The following is a 7,782-nucleotide window of genomic DNA, read 5'->3' on the forward strand; positions in this document are numbered from 1 at the left end:
ACAACAAAGTTAAACTCGAGACTATTTTGGGAAAGTTATATTTGAAGGATTTTGTAAGTTTGTACAGTATGTACAATGTACTATAGTGTTTCTCTCAACTGCTTCTCCTACTGTTAGTTTTGGTCAATGGTTTTACATTTTCCATTCTAGGTAAGATATTCGGCATGCCATATGAAGGTAGAGTGTCTGGAGCTGACAGAAAGTCGAATCAGTTGCCCGATTATCATGCCACTGATCACCTAATGATCCTCTTTTATAACCAAGATCTCACCTTATGAGGGCGTTTGTCAGCTATCAATGGGATCCGCAAACTTTAGTTCTCTTGCTCTTCGCCGAGTGCCGAGGCAAAGCCAAAGATTGGATGAGGGTAAAACTTTACGGCACACTGTATGGTAAAGCTCAGAATTGAAAATTATATTGGATCATCAGAATCATTAAATCAGTTATCAGTTATCAGGTTGGTTGAGATAGGGCTTCAGGTTTCCTACTTTTTTTTTAGAGAGAGATAATCTAATGAGAAACCTCTTAGTGAAATAATAGCAAAGAGTATTGAATTCAAAGACATCTGATACAAATTAGTTTTTAAGTGGCTGAGATATCCAGAAACAAAGAGATCCTAATAAAAGGTGGGACCCATCATTTATAAGAATCACCTAAAAAAAAATGGTTATTGGATATTTCAGGCACTTCAAAATCAATTTTCATCATATAACTTTGAATATCTCGTAGAATCGTATGCTCTTTATTATCTCGCAAAGAGTGTACATCGGAATCCCCCATCTCAACCAAAATTATATCATCCCTTTAAGATTTAGTGGGTCGGCTGCTTGTAGTACAGATGGGTGTGCGTCAAAGACTGAATTCGAAAGACTTACTACAATGGAAAACTGAAATTGAGTTGATCGCTTAACGAGACCAGCTATGATCAAATTTACCCTCATCCCAGATTTCTGAAGGTCCATCCATGTCCTCAAAGCACCCACGAAGCCATTGTCATCTTGTCGATTTGTGTGTCATTTTTGACACAAGACAAACACACTCGGTCATAATGAGTGACATAGCTTCTTCTTTTTCTTCATCTGTGACAGCTGCCTTTCAAACGTGTTTATAGCAGACACACGTTCATCACCTAATGGTTCCCATGAGATGGTACCGTATAATGTACAATGTACAGTGCAAAGGTTGTGTGTGTTCTATAAAGATGTTCTTGCAATGTTCTTTGTAAAATTTCTTTGTTCAACTACGTCCGCAAAATAATGACTCTCGGAAGCTATCAAGTCCGATCCTCGAACTTGCAGACCAAGACTGCAGGGGAAAAAAAGGAAATACATTTTTAGACGCATCTCTTAAGCAATAAAAATGGATGTCGGTGCACAGCGCCAAGAAAAAGAAACGTCGCGGTTTTCACAGCTATGAAATACAATAACCTGAAAGTCCAAACTCAGTAAATGGAGACTGTTTTAATGATCTTGTTCAAAGTGTATTTTCATTGTGGTAAGTTCATGTTCTGTTGTGTTTCGTGATTGCGTATGCAACGTGCGATGCACTGTATGTTTTGTTCTCATCAATAGACCTGTATGCAATGTATTTACATATTCAATTCTGTCGAAATGTAGACTACATTAAGATGGCATGTCTAATACAAATGTAATGATACTGACCCAAAAGTGAAAGGATAGCGTGTATTCCTTTTTTTTCCCCACACAACTTGAAAATAAAAATAAGTGATGACCAACAGACTTCTTGCAAGAGTCTACATTGTGACTTTAGAATGTCCTCAAGTTTGACTCATGAGAAAGTGCAAGCACAGGAAAATTTGCCGCTTCTACATGTTCTACATGCACGAGATCTTACGAGGAAAAAAACAACTTCATGGGTTATGAATTTTGTTGTCACACATTTAAAGGGATAATATAGTTTTGGTGGAGATGGGGATTCAGGTTTTAACTTTATGTTAATTAGAAACCTCTTATATAGAGTATTAGAGATCATACTACATTGTATTCTAAGAGATATTGAAGGTTGATTGGATTAAAATCGGTTTTGAAATTGCTGAGATACCCCAAAATAAACAAAACAAAGTGGTCCTAATACGTAAAATGTGGGTCCCACTTTTAATTAGGACCTCTTCGTCTTTGGATATCTCAGTCAGTCAGTCATTTCAAAACCGATTTTCATCAAATAAGCTTCTGATTCCTCTTAGAATTGTATGGTCTTCAATATTTCATCTAAGTGGTTTCTAAGTATCTTACAATAAGTTAAATCCCGAATCCCCATCTCAACCAAATTTGTACTATCCCTTTAATTTTGCTTACAATCATCATGTCTTTACATAATCAATTTTGATTTGTTTTTGTGCAACTTGTGATATGTGACAATAAACATACACTGTACTTCACTACCATATGTAAACCCCATACTAGAAAGATTAGTCTGTGTACAATGTATAACTTGCTGCTACCGAGTACAAAAACTAGATTATCTTCAGATTGCAGTTTCTTGTACAGTCTTCAGTTGTGTTAAGTTGTTAGGAACTTTAAACATAATAAAAGACTGGAGATGCAAGTACTGACCTACAACAGAACTGTCAAATCAAAGGAATTGGCAACCTCAGGATAACCTGCAAGAAGTTAACTGTCTTTGTAGCACCATCTTTTTGGTTTTGCCTTTTGAATATTGGCCATGTGTCATCATGCATTTACTGTGTGTTTTGCAATTACATCTGCTGAGAAATGTTCTAGCCTTACAAAGTACAGTAATGCATACACATCTTTTGTACAGTACTCTTAGCTTCTTTTTCATAGTACATGTACATTGCAATCCTTTGCTTGAAATTGAAATGTGCATGTATGAATAAGACTGCTTGAAACACTTACCAGTACATTGTACATGTAAGTGATAAGAAATAATACCAGATTGTGAATCTGTGTTGGTGAATATGCATGTGTGTGTGTGTGTGTGTGTGTGTGTGTATGTATGTGTGCTGAGAAGAAAAAGAAGTAAAATGTTGTAGAAGGGTATGAATTTAAAAAGTAAAAAAACAAAAACAAGAAACAAATGTCACTTGTTTATTAATAAAGACAGCACAAACTGCAGTTATTTCGTGTCAACAAATTGTTTTTAATGGTGTTCCAGCTGCACACCATCTCCTTGGAATACACCATGTTATGCGGATAACCCAGCTCCATTACCGTATTTTCTTGTCAGTCATCAAATCTACTACAGTATTGTGCTATGGCATCATACATGTACATGTACTTCTTATTTCCATACACATACAATTTTAAGGGCAAAAAAGTGCATTTTTCCCATCAAAGCACAAGAAAAAAAAAAATCATGACAGACACGCATATGACATGGTCAGATTTACAAAATTGAATCTGTATACCATCGATAGAGCACTGATTCAAGTTGTAATTTGAGCAGCAAAACTGTGGTATGAGACATTAGAGTTTTGTGTTAGGTAGCTCATTGTATTTTCTTGACTACATATCCATTTTAAAGTCTTGAAAAGTACCGGATTCTTCACGAAAATCATGACCAATGACAGTCAATAAAAGACATGACGCCTTGATCAGAGATGTATTTCATTGTACTTTTACTATTCTGAATAGTTCACAAATGATGTGCTGTTTCACAAACATGTTATATCATGCGTAATGTTGGCAATAAACAATGTTCAGTTCTCATGTAGGAAATACATGCTCTGAAAATCTATGTTAATGAGAAATGTATCGCCTCCAATTGTTTTATTTCTTGCAAGATGCAGAGTGGAGAAAAGGTTTGTGATAGACATGTATGAAAGAAAGTTGCAGAAAGATACAGGGTAGTAAAATACAGTACGTACAAGATGTGCATATGACCTGAGATGGGATGATCCTCGCATGATCAGCTGCAGGTTGGGTGGGGTTAAAAGAGGGGGGGTCAGAGGGAGGGGAATAGGTAAGGGAGTGGTAGGAAGGGGGTAAAATAGGGTTTGTGGGGGGGGGGGGAGGTTTTGTACCCCGCTCAGGGTCACCACCTTTAAGAAAGTATTATAGAGATTTTGGATGATAATGACAGTGTCAACACAAATAAATAAGACCCCGTTTACAGTGCGGGGCCGTGTTCAATTGCGCGGCCGAGCCTCCCAATTTTGTCCGTTTACACTGCTGGGCTCGGCCGCGCTTTTAATTCAAACCTTTCAATATTTTGTCGTAGTGGCGCTCTGCTTGTGAACAAACACAATTTGGTATAGTCTGGTTTTCAGACCCTTTGCCAACTGCATTCCGTGGCGACGAAGTTGCCGTTCGGGCAAAGGCCTTTGCCGAAGGAAAAATCTTTTCCAGGACAAAACCACCTTAAACTATACTAGCTTTCGACGTTGAGGGGGTTAATATCCTGAATAGCGAAATAGTACGGGCAGAGGGTTTGGAAGCCAGACTAAAGTTGGCCGCGCATTTGGCCCAGTTTGCGTTTACACTGAGAAAAGGCCGGGCTCGGCCGCGGCTGAGACCACCTCCAGAGCGAGGCCAAATGCGGGGCCAATTTTGGCCCCGCAATTGGCCTTTTGCGCGTTTACACTGAAGCGCGGCTGGGCCCAGCCGCGGCCGAGCCTCGCACTGTGAACGGGGTCCTACGTAGTAAACTTTAAACCTAAGAATAATAAGCATGTGTACATAGGTGTAAACAAATAACAGGTTTGTTAAATCTACAAATGAAATGACATATCTACAACATCTGCTAGTATGAGAAGTGACATCTATATAACAAACAATACAATAACTGTGACCACACAACAATTTCTCAAACTAAAACCTAACCTATTCAAAGCTAAAATAAACTTGCCTGATTTTTTCAAGATAGATTTAAGTCTTACTGGCATTTTGTAATAGGGAGATCTAGATTTGCGACGTGGATAATTAAGAAAAAGAAAATCAAAATGAACAATAACTTCAAATATAAATCACAGCTTGTCAGATTTTCCTTGTGTGTGTGTGTATTTACTCCCATTTGGCAGGCACTATGAAGTATTAAGGCCCAAAAGGTAATTTCACATACCATGCTTTTAGGAACTTCATTAAGTGTGTGCAGTTATTGTCAAAAAGGAATACAGTCAAACTCGGATACCTCGAATTCGTCGGGACTGAAGAAAATGGTTCGACGTACGCGAATTTCGAGGTACGCGTACGTCGAATTTTCTTCGACTTACCCGATGTTTATCGATGTTCAACGTTATCGATGTTCAACATGGTGTCTGTTATAGTGCCTACTGATTCTTTGCATGCTTGTCAATTTGAATTGAATCAACTTTTATATGAATGAATTGAGTGAAAATCGGAAATGAAATCAAAATTTCAGAAATAAAGATTTTGGTGGCCCGATCGCACCACCAAAAAAAAAAAAAAAAAAAAAAGTCGGACGTTTGCCTTTACTTTTCAAAATGAACAGCGGTAACAATCGGCTACGTAAGATGCTAAAATAAATGTCAGAGTTTTGCGTTTAATTGTGGAAATGAATGACGGTAATATTCGACTCGGTATGATACTAAAATAAATGTCGGATGTTTGCTCATACTTTTGGAAATGAATAACGATAAGACTCAGCTCCGTATTGTGCTAAAACTAATGTTAGATATTTGATTTTGCGTTCGGAAATGAATAAGGATAACATTCGGCTCCGGAAGACGCTGAAATAAATGTCGAATTTTTGCTATGACGTTCGGAAATGAAAAAAATAACATTCAACTCCGTACAATGGTTAAATAAATGTCGTATGTTTCCTTAAACTTTTGAAAGTAAATAGCAATAGCATTCAGCTCCGAAAGATGCTAAAATAGATGTCAGATGATCGTTTTTATGTTCGGAAGAAAATAGCAGTAATATTCTGCTCCATCATGTCCATATGATGCTAAAATAACTGTCTGATGTTTGCTTTTAAATTTCGAAATGAATAACAGTAACATTCAGCTGCGTTTAATGGTAAAATCAATGTTTGATGTTTGCTTTGACGTTCGGAAAAGAGTAACAATAATATTCAACTCCTGAAAATGATGAAATAAATGCTGGATGTTTGCTTTTATGTTCGAAAGTAAATTGCAATAACATTTAGCTCCGGAAGATGCTAAAATAAATGTCGAATGTTTGCTTTGATGTTCTGAAGTGAATAACAATAATATTCAACTCCGTACGCTGATAAAATAAATGCCGGATGTGTGCTTTTACGTTCGAAAGTAAATGTCAATAGCATTCAGCTCCGGAAGATGCTAAAATACATGCCGAATGATTGCTTTTACGTTTGGCATGTTTGGAAGTGAACAGCAGTAACATTCTGCCCCATACGATGATAAAAAAAAAATATTGGATATTTGCTGCGGTACATTTCAAAATAAATATCAGTAACATTCAGCTATACGTTTCATAGTCCAAAATGTCTGATGTCTGTCTTGACGTTCAAAAATGAAAAACGGTAACATTCGGCTCCGTGCGATGATGAAATAATTGTCAGATGATTCATTTCACTTTCGGAAGTGGACAGCAGTAACATTCGGCTCCGTTCGATAATGAAATAAATGTCGGATGTTTGAAATGAATAACGGTAATATTCTGCTCCGTACGATGCACAAATACATAGCAGATTGTTGCTTTAACATTTGGAAATGATTAATGGTATTAATCCGCTCAGTTAGATGCTAAAACAAATAGCGGATGTTTGCTTTCACGTTTGGAAATGGATTAGGATAGCATTCAGCTCCGTAAGATTCTAAAATGAATGTCGGTTGTTTGCTTTTACATTTAAAAATGAATAACGGTAACTTTCGGCTTTTTACAATGCTAAAACAAATGTCGGATGCTAACAAATGTCAGCAAATGCTCCCATTTTCTCATTTCAAACGTAAGTTTTGACCTCCTCAATATATGGACATCAACTTTTATTATAATATCTACGCCTATTTGTCAAATCTTTAAACACAGAGTAAGATGATTGAATTTTCTATTCATTTGTTTTAGACATGGACATCTGTATCACTCCAATAATGCTTAATATTAATTTGTCTATGTTTAGTAGGACCGATTTAGTTTTTCTAATGTTTTTCCTGATTTTTTTTTTGTCACCAGAAAATAAAAATCAATGATATTGGTGGCCCGATAAAACTTAGTGCGGAGCCCTGTGTATTCTATTCTTCATTGTGATCGGCCTATACTTCCAGATTTTCATAATCGCATTGCTGGAGAAAAAAAAAAAGTTTCAGTGCTTGCGTTCTCGGGGAAGTAAACTTCGTGAAAGGCAAAAAAAAAAAATAGTTTAAAAAAAGGCACTACGAGGTAGATTGATGTTTTGACAGTGGAGCGTGATTAATGGCAAAGGTATAACTGTAAATGCAGTGCCGTATTAGGCACTGTGTAAACGTAAGCAGGTGCGCCCCGACGGTTGAGAAATCTACGCGCACGGTATGACCGTCTCGATCAAAAATCAAAACACAGTGGTTAAAGAAAAGCAAATGATGGGGCAGCGTGTAGTGCTATATCGTAAAACACTCCATTGGCACGGGTGCTATGTGCATACCATGTACGTGTGTTGGTAGGTGTTGGGGATTTTCCTTGTCAGCTGTGTATCGGGTATTTCTTCTTGGGCGCGCGATTGTTCTGGTCTCAGAATATTTACAATCGAGTGTGAAAACATGTGACATGTCTTCGCTGTCCACGCGCGCTTAATCGGAGATGCTGAGTGATGTTTACAATTTCGATTCGAGCAACATGCTGGGAAAAACAATAAGTTAATTAAGATCGGGACATTAGATTT

This window comes from Diadema setosum, chromosome 7 (assembly GCF_964275005.1).
Source record: "Diadema setosum chromosome 7, eeDiaSeto1, whole genome shotgun sequence".
In the NCBI taxonomy this organism is placed as follows: domain Eukaryota; kingdom Metazoa; phylum Echinodermata; class Echinoidea; order Diadematoida; family Diadematidae; genus Diadema; species Diadema setosum.